Genomic DNA, 20,024 nt, shown 5'->3' on the forward strand with positions numbered 1-20,024 from the left:
ACACATCCTACCATCCAGAATTCTGTTAATCTACTTGCAAATAAAATAACAGACTTACTTCATCCCAAATCCATGTAACAAGGAGTGCTTTTTTCAGGTCTTTCAAAGATGGAGGGAGAGAGGGATGGAGAGGATGATCACTGGGTACTCAGGTACAGTTCTACAGAAATAAGAGAGCCAAGTACAGTGGTGCACACCAACATAAACCCAATCACTGGGAGACTGAGGCAGGAGAACTGTAAATTGAAAGCCATCCTCAGCAACTTAGTAAAACCCTGTCTCAACATTTAAAATTTTTAAAAAATCAAAGTCTGGGGATGCAGTTCAGTAATACAGCACCCCTGGGTTTAATCCCCAGCATGGGGGTCGGGGGTGAGGAAGAAGATAGGACTAAGAGGTTTTGGTGTGCTATTGCAAGTAGGGTGACTATAGATAATGAGAATACATTGTGTTTTGCAGTGCTAGGGTTCAAACCCAGAGCCTCATATATGCTAGGCAAATACTCTCCCAGGAGAATAAGGTATTGTGTTCACCTACAACTAAAATTAAAAAAAAAAAAAAAAAAAAAAAAAAAAAAGAGTAAATGCTTTCACCATAAAGAAATGGTAATTGTTTGAGATCAAGATATATGTTTACATGTATTTATTTATTTATACTGGAGATTAAACCCAGGGGCACTTTGCCATTGAATTACACTAATAGCACACCAATTTTTGTAATTTTTTATTTTGAGGCAGGGTCTCGTTAAGTTACTGAGGCTGGTCTCAAACTAGCAATCCTCCTACCTCAGCCTCCCCAGTTGCTTGGATTACAGGAGTGTACTGCATCTGGCAAGTAGACAGATATATTTAAGCTGATTTAAATGTTATAGAATGTTTGTTAAAATATCACATGGCATCTCATAAACATGTATAACTTCTACATTTTTATATAACAGTTAAAAAAAAATCTAAAATCCAAATTAAAAAAAAGATACTTCACACATTCCTTTTCTAACAGAACAACAAGGGTTAGAAGAACCTGAAGCTCTGTCCCAGAACTTAGGTGCTTTAAAAAAATTTCCATGGAAATTTTTATTAGAATAAAAATTATTATTAGAATTATTAGAATAAAAAGTATTGTGAATAGGTGAGAAATATACATTTTTATATATATGATAGATATGCACGCTGACTTGCATATATACACATACATAATACAGACAGAGATACAAAATGCATAGAATTAAAAATCTGAAATCACTTAGTAGTTACTTCTGGGACAGATGAGCATTTGCCTTTTGCTGTTATGTATTTTTGTGCTTAATTTTTTTCCCAAAGACCCAGAGAGAGGTTTATTTAGAAAATAGATAACAAATTCAAGGGAGAATAGGGGCAATCTCAAGAGAGATGCCTCTGGGGTAAAGTAAGGAATGTGCATTCCAGGGAGAAAACGGGCTATCTTCAGAGGGAGAGATGGTCTATTTTAGAATTTTTAAACGAGCAGTTTAAGCTATCGATATTGTCAGGAATAAGGTTCCAAAGACCACTTGACAAATAAAATAATTTGAATAAGATGCTGTGGTCATGGATGCAAATTTGTAAGGAATTAAGACATGCAGAGCTGGGAATCACACTGTTTACTGATAGCACTGTGCTGTCAGCAGTGCTGTGCTAGGTACTACTGGATAGAGACTCAGTCCCTACTCTCAAGGAAATCACAGGGCTAAAAAGCAAGTCAACAGACCCCTGCCACACTGCAGAGGCAGAATCACATGCAGGGTGAAAACCCACAAAACTCAAAGTCTACCTTTGTTGGTCAACTCAGTTTATTAAGTAATCTGATGAACTTCAAAAAACAGATATACCAGGGCTGGGTTGTGGCTCAGTGGTAGAGTGCTTACCTAGGATGTGTGAGGCACTGGGTTTGATTCTCAGTACCACATATAAATAAATAAATAAAATAAAAGTCCATCAACAGCTAAAAAAAAATTTTTTTTAAAAAAAAACACATATACCACCTATTAAAACAGCTAAAGGGTTGAGGATATAGCTCAGTTGGTAGGCCTTGGGTTCAATCCCCAGCACTGCAAAAAAAAAAAAAAAAGCTAAAAATTAAAAATAAGACCAAAAGTGAGGATAAAAAGAAATCAGATCTCATCCACTCCTGGTGGACTATAAAATGGTACAGACTCCCCCAAAGAGTTTGCAAATCTGAGAAATCTGAAAACATGCATTTTCCCATAAGATCCAACTACATTCCTGGGGCTTAACCCAGGGAAATTAAAACTTGTGACCACACACTCATCTGTGCACAATCCATTCACAATGGCTTTATTTCTAATAGTTCCAAAGTGGCAATAACCATAATGCCCTTCAAGGAGTGAATGGTTACACAAACTGTGGTATGCCCAGAGAGCTACTTTCTATACTAATCAGGCCTTCCCACTGAAAATGGTGTAGCACCATTTATTCCATTAATATCCCTTACAACATGAGGTCACTAACATCTATGGATCTTACATAGTCATCAATTTGTTAGGAAGGCCTATTGACAAACAGGAAGGTACAACACTGCCACCCTGAAAAATGAAAAAAACCACCAATGAATTATTCTATAACCTGAAGCTTTAGATAGTCAGATATGATTTTAAAGGTGGTTGGCTTATGTATCAAAAACATTTATAATTTGAGAATTAGGAATAAACTGTAAAACAATTCTTCAGTACTAACACAGCAAATATAAGAACCTGGTATTGGTGATATTTTTAAATCCCATACCACAATAAGGAGGCCCATGTAAAAGCATAGCTTTAAGCCTACACTACATGAAAAAGAACTTATTCATAAAGACTCCCTCCAAAAAATAATCCTATGAGATGAGATGATGGAGAAGGAGGCAGCTGTAGCCTCAGAATTGAGAGCTTAACCTTTAATAGACAAAATTTTGGGTTTCAATGCTGTGCAGCCTTAGGCCTGCTCTTTAACTTCTCTGTGCAGCATTTTCACATCTGTGGACTACAAATAATAGTACCTACATTAACAATCATTAGATTGTTGGGAGAATTAAATGGGTTAATATAGTAAAACACCCTGGTCCACGGAGAGCACACAAGTGTTAGTACTGTGTGTGTGTGTTACTGTAGATTGAACACAGGGCCTTGTTCATTCTTGAACCCTTGTGCATGCTGGGCAAGCACTCTACCACTGAACTACAGTCCCAGCCCAATTTATACTTTTTAAGAGGTAAAGGATACATACAGAAATATCACATAGCAAAAAGAAATGTCAGTCTTTTGATGAGTCTTACACAAAATTCTCCTACTAAAGAATCCATACAATTTCATTCAGAAAAAAAGTATCATTTTGCACAGTAGAATGAGTAAGGTAAATCTTGCTGAGCACGCCCAATGCTTCCCAAGCTCCTGTGGCCAACATATGATTTCAATAGGAAAGGGGACTGTTTAAAGACAATTTTAAAACATTCACCACCAAAGTGAAAATTCAAGACTTCTTGTGGCAAACAGAGACTTTCAAAAACATTTGTGCCCTCACTTGTACCCCACCTCTCTTTCCTAATCAAGGTTATGGGAACCAAAGCCCCCTACAGGTTGGCACCCATCTGACCACATGCTCTTCTACTGACTAGTCATTAACTAGGAAAGAAAGGCCCAAGGAGACAACAACAGTCCCACAAAAGGCCCCTCCTTAGGTGGAAGAAGGTTTGTTCTAGAGATGCTTAAAGAAAAAAACATTTGACTTGAATAACCTAGACATGTGCAATACCTTTCTCCCACTTCTAGTTTCCTAATCTACTTAGGGAACAACCATAGAAATTTTTGTGATCAGAAACAAATTGTTTCCAGAAGCATTATGCAATGCTTGTCCAAAGGTCCCAGTATAGCCAGAGGTTTAGACAGCTGTGTTGGGAGCCACAGAAGCTGCATTTTCTAACCAGCATTGCTTCTGGACAATTGAAACTTTCTCTGGTGCAAAGTCCAGACACAGGAAGCAGTGTTCCCTGCAAATGTCCAAACAGCTTCATTATTGTTTAACTATCAAAATAACACTCCAATAATCTATCAAGTTTGACATTTCATCCAACCAAGCAATCAAACCAAGATGAAAAACACACATGGAGAGATTCTTTTCCCCCAGGCCCAAATCAACACTAATTTTGATGCCACAGAAATAAATTAATTATACTTCTTTCTAGACTACTTATAAAAGGCCTCTGGAAAGCAAATAGAAACCAAAGAGCCTCAGTTGGGTGCGCTGGCACACACCCTTGCGACTCAGGAAGATCAGGTTTTGGGCTAACTTAGTGAGACCCTGTCTCAAAATAAAAAAATTAAAATAAAAAAGGGCAGGGGATGTGGTTTAGTGGTTAAGTGTCCCTGGATTCAATCCTCCATACTAAAAAAAAAAAAAAGTGATGCATGACTGAGAAGACCAAATGACAAATGATACCAAAAGACATAAACACTGAACTATATACTATGGCATCAGAAACTGCTTTCTTGACATGATGTTCAGAATTCTCGAATTTTGTGCCAATCTTCCCCCTCGCCAAAAAATTAGAGAACTTTTTAAAATTTGTTTTTAAGGTGCTGGGGATCAAACTAAGGCTTCCCACCTGGTGAGCAAGTGCTCTGCCACAGAGTTATACCCCCAACCCTAGAGGTTCATTTTTGTGTTATTTCTAAAAAAGTTTTGAGAAAAAATATATTTCAGACTGCTATTTGCAAGCATTTCCTCAAATAACACTGTAGCCTGCATCACTAACAACATATTTTCGTTCTTAATATTAGTTTTGGTAGTACAAGAGACATGCTGGTGTGCTATATAAAATATTTTATCAAGTAAATGCAATTCAGGAATCTGATGAAGAGAAATAGCAGATGTACTTTCATTTTTATGTCCCCCATTAATCAGTGAGTTCACGGTCACTATTCCTCAAGTTGCTGGTACAACTGTATCAACAGTCCAGAAAGTTGGAAAACATTCAACTAGATGATTAGGAGTTAAGATTGATGGTGCGGAGTCATCTGGAGGGCTCAGTCCAACCACATGGCCAAGGGTGAACTGGGACGGTAGAGGGCCCTTTGTCAAGCTCTCCAGGAATATTCTGACAGCCTCTTTCCACCTTCTCAGTAAACACTGGCCAAGGTACGAGCTCTGATGTAGAATGATTATGTAAACTCTTCCATGGTATATGATGAAATGACCAAGAATGGAATCTGAATCTAGTCCTACCCCAAACACATAAATAGCTTAGTTTCTGCCCCAACCTAATGTTACTCCCCCCCACCCCCACTTTTCAGTGCAGGTGGGATGGCATCCAGGGCCTCACTCATGCCAGCAAGCAGTGTACCACTGAGCTACATCACTAGTTGGCTCTAAAATGGTTGCCAGAGTGACACCAAACAACCTCTAACCTCATTCTAATCCTATTTGCATGCTAAATGACCCCCCACAGCACCAAGACAGTAGACAACTGCAACGACAAAGAATGGAAAGGAGGAGGAAAAAGAAGTGGCACCTGAATCCCTGCAAAATCTCTTCCAGATATAATCTCAGAAAATACCTGAATATTCCTCCACTTTTTTTTTTTTTTTTTTTTGTGGTGCTGGGGATCAAACCCAGGGCCTTGTGCTTGCAAGGCAAGCACTCTACTCTACTCTGAGCTATCTCCCCAGCCCTTCCACTTATTTTTTTTTTTTAATCTTCTATCTATAACCTCCTAACCCCAAATAGATTAAGAAACTAATCTATGGAGTCCCTCTCCCTCCTTCTATTTTTGGCTAAAAATAACCTACCTTTCCTGCTCAATCTGTACGGTCTTGTTATTGGTTTCACAATTCAGAGGGAAAAAGGACCCAGTTTGGGGTCAATATCAGTAACACCCGAAATACTAAGAATTCTCCATTGTGGACCAGGTAATTCCTTATCCCCCAAATTATTCATTTTTATCCCCCTTAGCATATAATTTTAATCCTTTCCTCTCCATTGGCCCAAACGATGACTACTTATCTGCAAAAACAATTCCACCTTTGACTAAATAATCCTCAAACTAGCTGAACTTCAGTTGATCACCCTTGCTATCCCTCTAGTAAACACTCTGACCTATTTCCCCAAATTAGAGCACTCCTTTGTCCAGCATTTCCAAATAAAGCTTATGTATTAATCTTCCATACTGTGTGAAATAATAATTTAGCATGGTTAAAGACAGTATAATTGAACCTAATGGCAACTGGCTATGCACCACTGACCCAAGACCAAAAAGGTGGGAATTCAAAAGAGGACACAGGAGCTGGGAATCGAGCTCAGTGGTAGAGCACTTGCCTAGCACATGTGAGGCACTGGATTCAATCCTCAGCACCACATTAAAATAAATAAAATACTGTGTTCATCTACAACCAAAAAAAAAATTTTTTTTTTTTTAAAAAGAGAACACAGCTTATTTCTAAAGCAGAAATCTTAACTATTATGAAAGTGAAAAAACATGAGAAGATTTGCAGAAAAATGCTGTGGGAGACACATGCTTTCCTGTATGTTTTAGGATGAAATATATTAATTTATGTGCCACCAAGCCTGTGTACTTGTGGTAAGTACCAAGACTGGAGAGATTTTGTAAAGCAAATGAAGAGTAAATGAAGAAGGTGGGGTAGAAGAGGAGGACATTCCATTTACTTAAGAAAAGACTTTTTTCCTTTCGAATCTTTTAACATAATCCAGCAGTTGCAAATAAACAATGGTGCTGATTACTAATGAACTGCATTTAACCAATCAGAAGCCTGAGCCAGCAGAGCCTCCTGTTGGCCTAACTTCCTGTAAATTTCAGAATGACTAGGCAGTATTTCTTTAAAGAGGATAGATACAGTTAAAATGTTTCAGCAAATCATACTGGATCCAAGTAGTTCAAGTGGGCTTCCCTACTCTTAAAACTAGTAACAAACAGTTGTGCTAGAGATCCCTGATGATCCCACAAACCCAAAAGAAAGAAACCACATCTCGAGATGCAATTTTAGAAAAGCTATGTGAATGTTAAACTAGGAGCCAGAAGACTTAACCAACCTATCTGTAGCTTCAGAGACAAGTAGCTTTAAAAGTCAAGCTCAACAAAATAAAAAATGCAAATGTGCTCAATCACATGCAGAGTAGCAGTTGAAAAAAGCAGCTGAGCAAGGTGGGAGGTTTCACCTGTACCTCTTCATAGAACCATGCAAAAATTACCAGACCAAGGTCACTTTCATTTAAAAATGAAAAAATAAAAAAAATTAAAAAAAATTTAAAAAATGAAAAAATAAGGGGCTGGGGAGATAGCTCAGACGGTAGAGTGCTTGCCTTGTAAGCACAAGGCCCTGGGTTCGATCCCCAGCACCCAAAAAAAAAAAAAACAAACAAACAAAAAATGAAAAAATAAGATTAACAGAGATTAAAAAAAAAAAAAAAATGTATAGGTCATAGCCGTGAAATTAGCAGCCTGCTGAGAAACCCTCCAAGAATCCTGTAAGAAATTAAGCGGAGATTACAATAATTAAATGTAAAGTCTTCCTGAGAACAAGTCTGTTGCTGAAAACTAAAGTCATTTTTATGAAACGTATAGAAAAATTATGAAAGGATTTACCAAGCATCACAGCCTTTCTACTTTCACATCAGGTTTGGAAATGCTATGATCTACAAAGAACAGACCAACCATTTGGGGAGGGAATTAAATAATAGCTTATCAGAGAAAACCACTCCATTCTCCAGTCTTTGCAAAAGTTCACTTGCTCATATAACTGTAATATACTTAAGAGTTGCCAAAAATTACACACATTTCCTCAAAAGAGATGTAGGAAAAAATATAATCACGGAGTAAAAGGCCAAACATTGTCTCTTCTGAATACTTAAACAGCCAATTATGTGGCTTAATATATTAATTCTATAGCGAGAAAGAGACTATTACAGGAAAGTTGAATAAGACATCTTAAAAAAATGTACCCTGGGGCCTAAGTCCATTCAACTGACAGTAAAATCACTCCTCAAAAAAGCAGTTTTATGCAACATCTAGTATTTTAATTTTCCAGCTGCCAACAGGAATATATAAAGGAGAAGAAATTAACTAATTATGTCGCAGCACAGTGAACAAAACTTTAATTGTATTACACACTAGACATTTACTGAACAATACAAAGGCCCTTAAGGGTAGAAACTTCTTTAGAATATAAATGATTCCCAATCAATATGACAGAAATTCGTCTGTTTAGACAATAAACAGATTCATAGTTTAGGTGAAAAGATTCAACTGACATAATCCAATATAAAAAATATATGGCATAAGAAACTAATTTCTAAAATGGCTTTAAATCACTCCATGATTTACATATGCTGTATCATTAATAGGCCCTTAAAGCCAGTATTGTACTAATCAGCTTCTTTAACATCCTGCACACAAAAGAGCCTATTCATTTAGCTGGAAGACAGGTGTTAGCAACCAGCAACCTCTTTGAGCGTCAAGTTCCAGGGGCCCAGCCTGTGATTATTACAGCATGATTGGCAAGTGGAAAGGAAGGAGAGCTTGAAAGAAAGAGAGGGACAGAAGAAAAAAGGCCAAAAAGGGAGAGAGGAAGATAAGAAATGGATGTCAATTACTATTTAATAGGGCCACCCTCAAAGTCTCATAGCCTAATCAGAGCTCCTGGGCTACAGTCCAAATATATACAGAATTTGGATAACGTTATTAATTTATTCTTGCAGATAGTAACTCTGGGCACATGCCAATACTCCAGTCATTCTGAAAAAAAAAATTTTAAACATTGCTAATTGTCCTGTGACTCATTTTTCTTACCCATATTATTCTCTAGTTCTTTAGTCCTCACACTCTTGTACACTTTCTACAAGAGCTGAGTAGATATTCCTAGAAAGAGATACAAAGGCTAGAAAAAGATATCTTAAGCCTGAAGAAAAATCCTACAGAAAAGTGGAAGAGACACTGAGTAGCCTACAGTGTACCAAGAACATCTGCTCTTTTTTAACTTTTGTATGCATATTTTCCCTCATTTGGATGGCTTTATTTTAAAATCTTACATAGAAAATTCCCAGGCATCTCCCATCCCACACTGATCAAAACTACACTGACAACCTAGTCAGACCTCCAGTTGTTTCCACATTATCACTCATTTGTCCACTCATGAGATAAAGAAAGCTACTTTCACCAAAAACTCTCCCTCATGACTCCTGATAGATAATACAGCAGAGGGGCCTTGCTGTAAAGCAATTTACATAAAAGTTATAAAAGCTCTTTGTTATCTGTCATGACTAGGAAATAGGCTATTCTAGCAAATCAAACATCATGGATAGCATGACACAGAGGGACTACCAATTTTTAGTTTCAGAACATACAGTTTCAATAATTTCAAAATAAAAGAGAAGTTAACCCCAATTTTCAAAGTTCCATAAAGCTTGTTGTACAGGAGGGAGGGAGAGATGGAAGGATAGAAGGAGGGAGGGAGGAAGGAAGGAAAAGTGCAACAGAACAGTGGTTCCCAAACTAGGATGCATATCAGAAGCACCTGGGGAGATTTTTGGAAATATTTTAGATGAAAGGGAAGTCCTGTTCATCACTTTTGTACTCAATCAAAATCTCCAGGAGGTGGGGCTAGGTCATCTGCATTTTAAAAGAACACCTGGGTGACTCAGTTACAAAATGCCAGGTAGAGAATCTTGCAAGGAGTGGCTGGCCTTTGGTAACTCCTTGCAATAAAAGCTAAAAATCTAAAGCTGCACTAAATACACTGTGATCTTCCTTTGATGATTCAGGAAACTTCAGGATCTTCCAATGCCACTGGGTCATAATTCACTACCAGTGACTAGTTGGTGTACTGGCAAAACCAGAAAGTAAGAAAACTAAATGAAGATTCCTATTGGTAGAAAGCTGGAAAAACCAGCTCTTTTTTACTATCAGATTTAAAGAGCTGGTTCTCTCCCAGAAGAAAGCAGGTCTTATGCTTGCTTTGAAAAAGGAAAATGTTTTAAAACATGCAGTATTGTCTTAACTGCTTAGCTCCACTTCAGATGTAAACAGGCTCAAAAGCATCAACAATGAGGAATATTCAGCCTGAATAAGAAAAGCAAAGGAGGGGCTGGGGTTGTGACTCAATGGTAGAGCACTTACTAGCATATGTGAGGCACTGGGTTCAATCCTCAGCACCACATAAAAATAAATAAGATAAAGGTATTGTGTCTGTCTACAACTAAAATTTATATATATATAAAAAAAGTAAAGGAGGAACTTCATGACAATCTCAATGCATTAAGAGAAAGGATCATGGGTTTAGACTGGCATAACAGGATTAGATAAGACCACTGTCCCAACAATGGTGCTGTTAAATCCTGGAAGGAGGAAGAAAGGAGGTATATTAACACCTGAGGTCAATGAATGCTTACCTGAGATGGCTTTTATCTGAAATATAACAGGATATTCTACTAAGAACCCAAATGTTTTTAAAATTTTAAAACTCCAGGACTGTAAGGTCCCAAAACAAAGTGATCACATCATTTCCCAATTTAAGAATAGGAGTTCGTGTGTTTGTATATGAAAAGACTGTTCTTACAGTTGAAAAATCTTTCTTATATAAATATCAAGTAACCATTACCAATAACCAGTCAGTAACCAAACAAAAATAACCATGGGGCTGTGGGTGTCTCTCAGTGGTAAAGTATGTGTTCATCACACAGGAGGCCCTGGGTTAGATCCCCAGTACCACAATAATAATAACCACCATCAGTAACCTTCACCAAACTAGTAATCATTACTAAACAACAATGAAAATGAAGCAGCTATTCCCTTGAGACCTCACGAATGGCAATCTAAACCATCTGTTCTCATTAAACTCTAAATTACACCTGAACTCTGTATTGCAGAGGTTATGAGTTTCCAAGGTAGAGAGGTTAAATCTTTTCCTCTCCAAATATAAACACTACTGTCAGTACAAGTTTGGTACAAAAGTCCCTGTCATTAAAACAGTAGCAATATTAAAAATTCTATTACAGGCATAAAAATCAAGGTGGAATTAGTCTCCCTAACAATTCTTAGGCTTCTGTAGGTGTTTTCACAAAGTACTGGGTGACACTAATACAGACAGGAGTGGCTGTATTAAACATCACTATGCACATGTAATTAGAAAAGGTGCCCTTTTGTTGTTGTTTTGTCATGCTGTTGCTGGTCAATGAAAATGCCTTTTCCACTAACAAGAACAGTATTCCTATTATGGCACTAGGCAGAGTTATGTCAACTGGTTTGGCCAAGGAAGTCTGAAAACAAATTGTTGAGCTTTCTGAGAACAGCTCTCTTTGTGCTCATTATTTTAACAGTTGGATAAAGTGGTCAATTTAGAGGATTTATAATCCTTGATCCCAATGTAAACAGAATAACAGCTGATCAATATGAGAGGTTTTAATGGGCTGTTCTTTATAATTCGGTAGACATGAAAATGTGTATCCTAAAATGATATATACTCAAGCACAATCAAGTTATTAGTCAGTTCTGAAACATCAATCTGTAATTGTCATGCACAATATACATTTTCAAACTTAAGAAAATATCTCTAAATAAACCATAACTTACAAATTGTACTTTGAAGTCCAGAATTAAGAAATATGCAATAAGATTTACGAAATGCTTTCTTTCCATCATATGTTTCCTTGAATGTGAAAGAGAATGCAATCAGGGAAAAGGGTAAAGTTGTCAAACCTGAAATCCCCTTAACAAAAATATGGCCAGCTTTCAGTCCTCGATCTCTGTATACAAACTCTGCCCTCACTAGAAAAATGAAACAATACATGAACACCCTTGCCTTCATTTCAGTATACTAACCATCACTGAGAGAACCACAAGGTAATGAGTTGTAGTAACAGTGGTGACAGGAAGTCTCTGTCCTACAAGCCACCAGTCAAAAGGATGCGAAGGAACTTACTGCTTTCTTAAAAGGCTATATGCACCCTACAATGTTTGTTCATCTGTCACTCTGGCCTATAACTAGGGTGCAAAGTGACTATTATAGGCAAAGCCCTATTTTCAATCTAATAATTCTTTCCTGTAGTAGACTGAGAGGATCGTGGTACTTTTTGTTTTTGTTTTGGTTCCAGGGATTGAACCCAGGGGCACTAAATTTAACCACATCCTCAGCCCTTTTTAATCTTTTATTTGGAGACAGGGTCTCGCTAAGATGCTGAGGCTGGTCTCAAACCTGCCATCCTCCTGCCTCTGCCACCTAAGCAGCTGGGATTATAGGCTTGCGCCACCACGCCCGATCACTCTTCCTTGATTACACAGTTTCCCCCCTTCACCCCACAACAAATGACTGACCAACAAAAAGGATAAAATATGCTGTTGTCTCTTCTGCCAACCTAAAATCAAGCTCTGAGCAGACATAGAGCCACGGAGGCTCTAGGCTCCCCTGGTCTGGTCAGACTTCCCCATGCCTAGTCCAATGTCTCCCCGGGCAGCCAGCTAGAGAGAGGCCCCACTTCCCTCTCGGCCTTGGCCAGTGCGGCACAGTGGCGACCTTTCACACATCGTGAACAGAAGACGACGCCCCGGTGAAGGAACCGTGGACCCTGCGGGATACGAACTGCATTCCCAAACTTCTCCTTCATACCTCCAAACTCCAAGCCTCTCTCCTTCAGCCGCCTCCTTCATCCAAGCAGCCCGCGGGGCTCCTCAACTAGGAAGGGGACAAGCTAGTTCTTATACAGGGGCGAGCAGGCCGCCGCAAACCTGCCTCAGTTTCCTCTGCCCGACCAACAGGCATCTTTCCCCACAAGCCAAGTGGACCTGCCCGTCTCTAAGGCGCTTGGGAATGTCGAGGACACACGTCCCGGGTTGCCGCCCCCATGGGTGAAATGCTTTGAGGGCACTTTCAATGGGACAGGTGTGGGCTACCCTGAATGCGGAGACTTCCTGCGAGGAAGGTGCTTCCCTACCCCAGGAGAGCAGGGAGAGTCCCAGGCCGCGCCCCACACGGAGGGGGCGACCCCAGACCACAGTCTGGCGTACCGGAGGCCGAGGAGCGGCCGCCGTCCTCCCGCCAGACCCCACCCCGGGCCCGGCGTCCCGCGGACCCCAGCGCCGCCGCCGCCGCCTCCTCACCTGCCGCGGCCGCCTGCCCGGCCCGCACCTGGGTAAGGAGGGGAGGGGAGAGGCCGGATCCGGGCCCCGACGCCTCAGACAGGGGGGCTGCGGGCTTCGCCGCGGCGGCGTCTCCGGGGCTGAGGGGCACAGGGGGGCGGTCGCGACATCCTCACGGGCGGCCCCAGGAAGTCGCCCCCCCCCACCCATCCCCTGGCGGCCCGGCGCGGCCGCTCCCGCCCCTCGCGCGACTCCGCCCCCAAGCCGCCCCGCCCCCTCCCGGGAGCGCGCCTCCGCCCTGACGCTCCACCATAGAGAGGAGCAAGGCGCGCGGCGGCGGCTAGAGCGCGCCCTTCGCGCGCGCCCCCTGCCGGAGCCGAGGCTCGGTCAACTGGGTCGGCTCGAGCTGAGTGAGGCGTGGGTTCCCCGAAGTCAGGGCGTCTGCTGCGCCTTGTTACCTGGGTCATAAAACCCTGGCGAAGGAGCGAAGGGTCCTGGTCCGAGTCTCGGCTGGACCAAGCCCCGAGGTCCAAGGCTGGACCTTGAGCGAGTCCCTTAACGTCTTCGTAGAGTTTGGAAGTTGCCTCACTTTGGTATCTCGGCGTTTCCCACCGCAGTGCCCTGGGAAGGCGATGATTCCCCAAACCACAGTTGAAGAAATACAGCCTGGTCGGGGTCTCACAGCTGGGGGATGTGGGAAGCCAGGCCTCTGGGACACCTAGACCCGTCCTTGTCCGCAACACGCTCTGGCACCTCCCTCCCGTAGCATCTCCCGGTCTAAACCCCTGGGATTAGTGCTTTCGCCTTACGAAGGTTAGGAAACTGCTGAGAAAGGCTGTGGTAGACTGCAGATGATCCCCCTACTACCCCCGCACCCCAGGAACCACCTGGACCATTTATCAGCTGACTACCTTTCAGCAAGGCATTTAACCTTTCTGAACTCTTCCTCATCCCAGAAATGCAGGTTGTCCTGCGGATTAAATGACCTAATGCACCAAGTACTTAGTAAACTATAATGCACCAGGGTAACATAGGGGATCCTTAGCCAACCTGAGCTAAGGATGCCTAGGTATGGAAATAAATGCTAATTCTTCTTCTGACTGTTATCTAATGACACAATTTTCTTATGCTTTAGGTTCCTACTGAGACCTCCTAGAGTTTTTCTGAGCAATTTGTATTTCTCATTTATTTTTGTTGTTTCAAATCCAGAGCCTCACCACTTCAAACTACATCCCAGCTCCTTGTATTTTAAAATAAGGAATATCATTAGAAAAAGTGAGATAAAAATATATATGCCTCGGGCTTTGTCATTTTACAAGTATCTTTATTTCCAATCCTCAAAACAGCCCAGTAAACCCAATGTGGTAGCACATGTCTGTGGAGTACCACAGGCTGAGGCAGAATTTCAAGTTCAATACCAAACTGGGCAATTAGTGAGAACCTGTCTCGAAATAAAATATAAAAGGGGCTGGGGATGTTGCTCAGTGATAAAGCACCCGTGGGTACCAAAAAAAAAAAAAAAAAAAACAAAACAGTAAATCGAGTGCTATTATTCTCATGTTATCATTAAGGATCTACATATTAAGTAATTTACCCAAAACCACACAGATACGCTGGAATGCAAAGTCACTTTTCTCTCACCCAGAATCCATGGATAGATAGATCTAAAATTTCCTATACCTGAATTAAATGTGCCCGTATTTTTTTTCCTACCTGGCTATTTTTGTAACTTTCCTTGATGTAATTCCCTGTCTTCTCTGCTTCTTTCCAGGGCTTTATTCTCCCCCACAAAGAGAGAATAAAGTCCCTCTTTTGCCTCTCTGGTTCCTATTCTCTTGAGATGCTGACATTGTCCAACGTCTCTTGTTTCTGAAACGGATTCCTGAGCTGTGAAAGAGGTGTACTATTCTCCACTACATCTTTCCTCCTCTGCATATGAATTATACCCACAGAAAATTTAATAGGTCCAAAATAAGGGTGAAATGAGACCCAGAGTTTTCCTTTTTGTAAACTCGGTTTATAAACTCGGTTTATAAACTTAGCAAAGTTCTGAAAGGGAGTGCATTTAATCCACTAATTGGACCCAGTAATTTGGAGTCTGGATTCATGACATCCCATGGAAATCTTTTCTCTGGGCCCTCTGGTCCATATTATGGCTAAATCATTAGAATGCTGCTAGACAACATGCATATCACTGAAGTGAGGAGACCTCAGAGCTGCATTTACCCGCACTCCTTTCTTCACCTTAGGCATTATCACCATCACTATTTTTCATCTTTATCATGCCTTTCCACAGAGGCACTCAATGATGTACCCATTGTGCAAGTAATCTGAACTCCTTTTCGGTGAGCAATAGTATTTAGTAGTAATAAAACACTACTTTGTCTACCAAGTGACATACTTATAGGAGCTGTTTACTTTGACATATTTTTATTATTTCTACTCATTTGCTAAGTACTTTCCAATACATATTTATGAAGCACATGCCTTTCCTCAAACACTAGTGAAAAAATAAATCATATTATTATTTTATTAGTATTAACAGGGCTTTTAAGTCCCAGTGCCCTGATTTTTTGTTATTTCTGGCAAGAACTGGAAGAATTAATGGTGATTGAACACCTACTATGTGCCAGACTCTCTGCTGAAAGGCACTTTACATAAATTACCTGTTTAATTCCCCTGAGAAATATATTTTACCAATAAGAAGAATGTAATTCCCCTGCAACATAGATTTTACTAGTAGGACAGACATAATCTTGTCCAAGGAATTTAGTCAGGAAGGGCTTAGCAGTGTTTTGAACCTAGATCTTTTCCTGATTCCTAAACCCTGTATGATCATTTCACTTACTACCCACCCCATTGGAATTTCTCAGGACCTCATGTATTCTATAAAATACAAAGTATCCCTTTCTGAGACAGGCTGCATATTAATGCCAGAATGGAACACTTAAACATATACAGGATGCTAACCCTAATTTATCGATGAGTACATTTTGCATTAATTCCAAGGGAGTTATTCCCTAGGAAATCAGTGGTAGGATGGCTCCCAAAAAGAAGGGCCGGAGCTGAAGCCATTCCTGAAGACAAGACTGGCCACATAGTTTGCAAGCATAGTATAAAATAAGGACCCTTGGTCAGAAATTCAGAATTACAAGATGGCAATTACACAGCATTAAACTAAGTGCTGGACCTTTCTGATCAAGGCACCCTGGGTCACTACATTGATCACATTACCATGAAGCTACCCTGCCTGGACAGCAGCTCTCACCAGTATCTCTAAGGCATCATGAGTCTCCCAGTGATATGAGATTGAGTGCCTATGATATGCCTGGTAATATTATATTGCCTATGATATTTGGCTCTTTACATAAGCCACATGACCCTAAAACAAGTCTTTGAAGTAGGCATTGTTTTTCCTATTCCATAGTGGATGAACTAGTCTTCAAATGACCCAAGTTATTCATCCAGTGTCATAAAACAGGTAAATATTAGAGCTAAGACCAAGTTAGCTGAAATATTAAAAATTCTGCTCCTTAGCTGGGCATGGTGGCCCACACCTGTAATCCCAGTGACTCAGGAGTCTGAGGAAGAAGAATTGCAAGTTCAAGTCCAGCCTCAACAATTTAGTGAGACCCTCAGAAACTTAATGAGACCCTGTCTCAAAACTTTAAAAAAGTCTGGGGATGTTCAATTCCCATTACCAAAAAAGAAAAACAAATTCTGTTCCTTGACTTTGTATCCTTTTCAGCACAGGCCCTTTGTCTTCTGGCAAAACCTGAACATAAACAGGCTTTTATGTCCAGAGACTACAGAGTTCAGGGAAGTGGGGTGCAGTGCTGTATGCCTGTAATCCCAGCTGCTCAGGAGGCTGAGGCAGGAAGATTGCAAGTTCAAAGCCAGCCTCAGCAATTTAGCAAGGCCCTAAACAACTTAGCGAGACCCTGCCTCTAAGTAAAATACTTTAAAAAGGGTTGAGGATGTGGCTCAGTGGTTAAGCACTCCTGGGCTCAATCCCTGGTACCCCCCCCCCCCCCACATACACACCCAAAAAATAAATAAGAGAGGCCAGGGAAGAAAAGGGATGAGTGCTACTCAAGGAGTCCATTTGTGCTGCAGCTGAAGCATCTCAGGGCATATGGAACTTTCCATTGCTTTGCATCACAAAGGCAACTGCCAACTCCCAGGACCCACCCTGTTCCAAGATTAATGGAAAACACTATGAGGTGTTTGGGTTTTTTGTTTTGTTTTTTGGACAGGGGGGTGGTGCTGAGATGGAATCCAGGGCCTCTTGCATACTGGCCAAGAACTGTGCCAGAGCCACCTATCCTCCAAGTTCTTTATCTTGATAAAAGGTAACTACACAGAAACTAAGGCATCCAACTCAATGATATTATATTGGGAAGGGCCCTCTAAAGTCAGGAACAAGACAAGGATGACAGCTATCCTTGTTTCTACTCTACATAATACTGGAAGTTACTCTAACCCGTGTGGTGGATAAGAAAAAAATGTTGAAAAGCATTCAGAAAAATTTTTTCCTGCTGTGCTGAGAATTAAACTAAGGGCCTTATACATGCTAGGCAAGTACTCTACCATTGAGCTCCATCCTCAGTCCCCAGGATACCCTTTTGATTCATTATAGACCTAACTCTAAAAGGAAAAAAGCTGGGGGGGGGGATGTAGGCTGGGGATATAGTTCAGTGGTGGACTGCTTACCTAGCATGAATGAGGCCCTGGATTCAACCTTCAGTACTTCAAGAGCCTCCTTTTAATGCCCATTTCCAATACGCAGAATTATATTTGAAATTCTACTAAGACAGTTCCATGTCAGAACCCAGCAAAATCCTAATCCCTTATCTCCTGGCTCATATCTCAGGGATGCAAAGTTCTGTTTTTTATTCAGTTTTATTTCCCCCTAAACCTCCATTTCTCTTTAATACTAATGATATCTGCCTTCTCTGAGTGTTTCTCTGATAAAATAGATCTCTGATCCAGCTTTTTATGGTAGCTAAGATGAAAGAGGTTGAGATACGCAGCCTTTGGTGTTACCATGGCAAAATATTAAAAAGTATCTTGTTAAAACATTTGCATATTTACAGCTGAACGCAACGTGAGTTTGGGAAGAAGTGGGTTTGGCATCAGATAGATTCATGTTTGGAGTCCTGTGCTATCACTTATTGGCTTTATGTCACTGAGCTCTCATTTACCATCTGTAAGATGGAAAGCTTCCCTGTGCCACACAGCTGTCCTAATGTTACCATGACGTGTACAGGACCTAAACAAACATAAGGGAGCCTGGACAAACTTGCCCTCTGGACTATGGCAGGCCACCCACTGATTCCTCCACACACTCCCTCCTTTCCAATATGGCCACAGGATGTGCTTCAGGAAAACCCACCTCCAGCCCCGCTCTAGGGCTATTTCCTGGCAATGTCAACCAATCACAGCAGCCCTACTTCCTTTGCCAGTTACTGAATTAGACATGGGTACACAAAGCTATTCTACCAATTACATACAGAGTTAGTCAGCTTTGGTTAGAAGGAACTTCTGCATTTTCCTTGTTCTTCAAAGTACACAAGTAGGTGATCCCTTTCCTGCCTGTAGATTTTATCATATCTGGACAGATGCTCAGAGTGGCATCAATCTAGAGGGCAAATTCTTTGATGAGGGCAACAAGCTGGCAGACAAAACCAATACAAAACAAAAACAGAGCAAAAGGATGGAAAGGCCCTGTGCTACTGAAGTAACCAGACTTGGACTTCACATTATTAGAAATGAATGACCTTGTTGATGCCTGTTTAAGCCAGGCTTTATAACTTGCAGTGCAAAGTGGCCTCAATAATACACAGAGAAGTGGGATGTAGCTCAGTGGTAGAATACTTGCCTAGCATGCACGAGGGTTTGATCCCCAGCACCAAAAGCGGGTGCCGGGCGGTCTTTTACTTGATGGTCTTTAGTTCAAGTGCCATGCCATCAGTGCTAGTATATAGTAGAAACTTAACATTAATTCTGTCTCATTTCAAATAAAGGACATAAAACAGTCTCTTGTAGAAGGATGTAAAAAGGAGACTATGGGGACTTAATGACTATCTAGATCAAGAAGAAAACATTCTTGCATTCCTCCTTTGCCATCTTTAAACTGCATTTCATCCCACTCATTCATAAAAATAAGAGAGGGGCTGGGGAGACAGCTCAGCTGGTAGAATGCTCGCCTCGCAAGCACAAGGCCCTGAGTTCGATCCCCAGTACCGCAAAAAAAAAAAAAAAAAAAAAGAGAAAATTTGACATGGGAGCTCTTGGAGTGGAGCTTGGGCTCAAGGGCAGACACATGAACAGAAAGTACAAAGGACTAGCACAGGGGAGCTATTACGAACATCTAGTCCATGGGTAGGACATAAGGGAGGATGTAAGGGTGCATGTACACCAGCCACCGTGAAGGGCAGGCAAAGGCATGCACATAAGCCAAGGGAACAAAAGACTTCCTAGCAGGGGAGCCTACCTGGCTGAAGGCCCCTTAAGAGACTGCAGTGTGGCATATCCAGGATGAAGAGTGGAGCAGCATGCAGGCAAGACAAAGCCCTGTTCTAGGAACAAGGGTCAAAGGGGTAAAGCAGGCCAGTCAGATGCCTGCAGCAATGCTGCCTGGTGGCCTGGAGTAGCAGGGAATAGAATGCCTTCCCACAGCTAACGTGGGCACCAGGATGAAGGCTGTGCAGCTTCAACTGGAGTCAAGTCCCACCAGGAACAGAACTATGAGGGCTGGAAATTGCAAGGCCCTGTGGGGATAGCAAGAGTCCTGACCTAAGAATTAGTGTGTCCTGGGTGCCAGCCTTTGTTCTGCCACTTTTCCAGGTTCTTTTTTTTTTTTTTTTTTTTTTTTGCGGTACTGGGGATCGAACTCAGGGCCTTGTGCTTGCAAGGCAAGCACTCTATCT

General features: G+C 41.2%; 1 protein-coding gene across 5 annotated transcripts in view; it reads right to left on the bottom strand.

Annotated features, from left to right (window-relative positions):
* The window catches only part of Rffl (ring finger and FYVE like domain containing E3 ubiquitin protein ligase), a 59,227-nt gene extending 45,892 nt beyond the window's left edge, over nucleotides 1-13,335 (bottom strand). For 3 of the 5 annotated variants that reach the window (XM_047544494.1, XM_047544493.1, XM_047544492.1), the window contains exon 1: nucleotides 13,114-13,335. The gene's annotated coding sequence lies outside the window, so the exon portion shown is untranslated. Of the gene's footprint in view, nucleotides 1-58; nucleotides 81-12,622; nucleotides 12,643-13,113 lie in introns of those variants that run through there. The other 2 variants (XM_047544496.1, XM_047544495.1) reach the window with 2 other exon arrangements.
* Nucleotides 13,336-20,024: the final 6,689 nt, after the last annotated feature.

Source organism: Sciurus carolinensis, chromosome 3 (assembly GCF_902686445.1).
Source record: "Sciurus carolinensis chromosome 3, mSciCar1.2, whole genome shotgun sequence".
In the NCBI taxonomy this organism is placed as follows: Eukaryota; Metazoa; Chordata; class Mammalia; order Rodentia; family Sciuridae; genus Sciurus; species Sciurus carolinensis.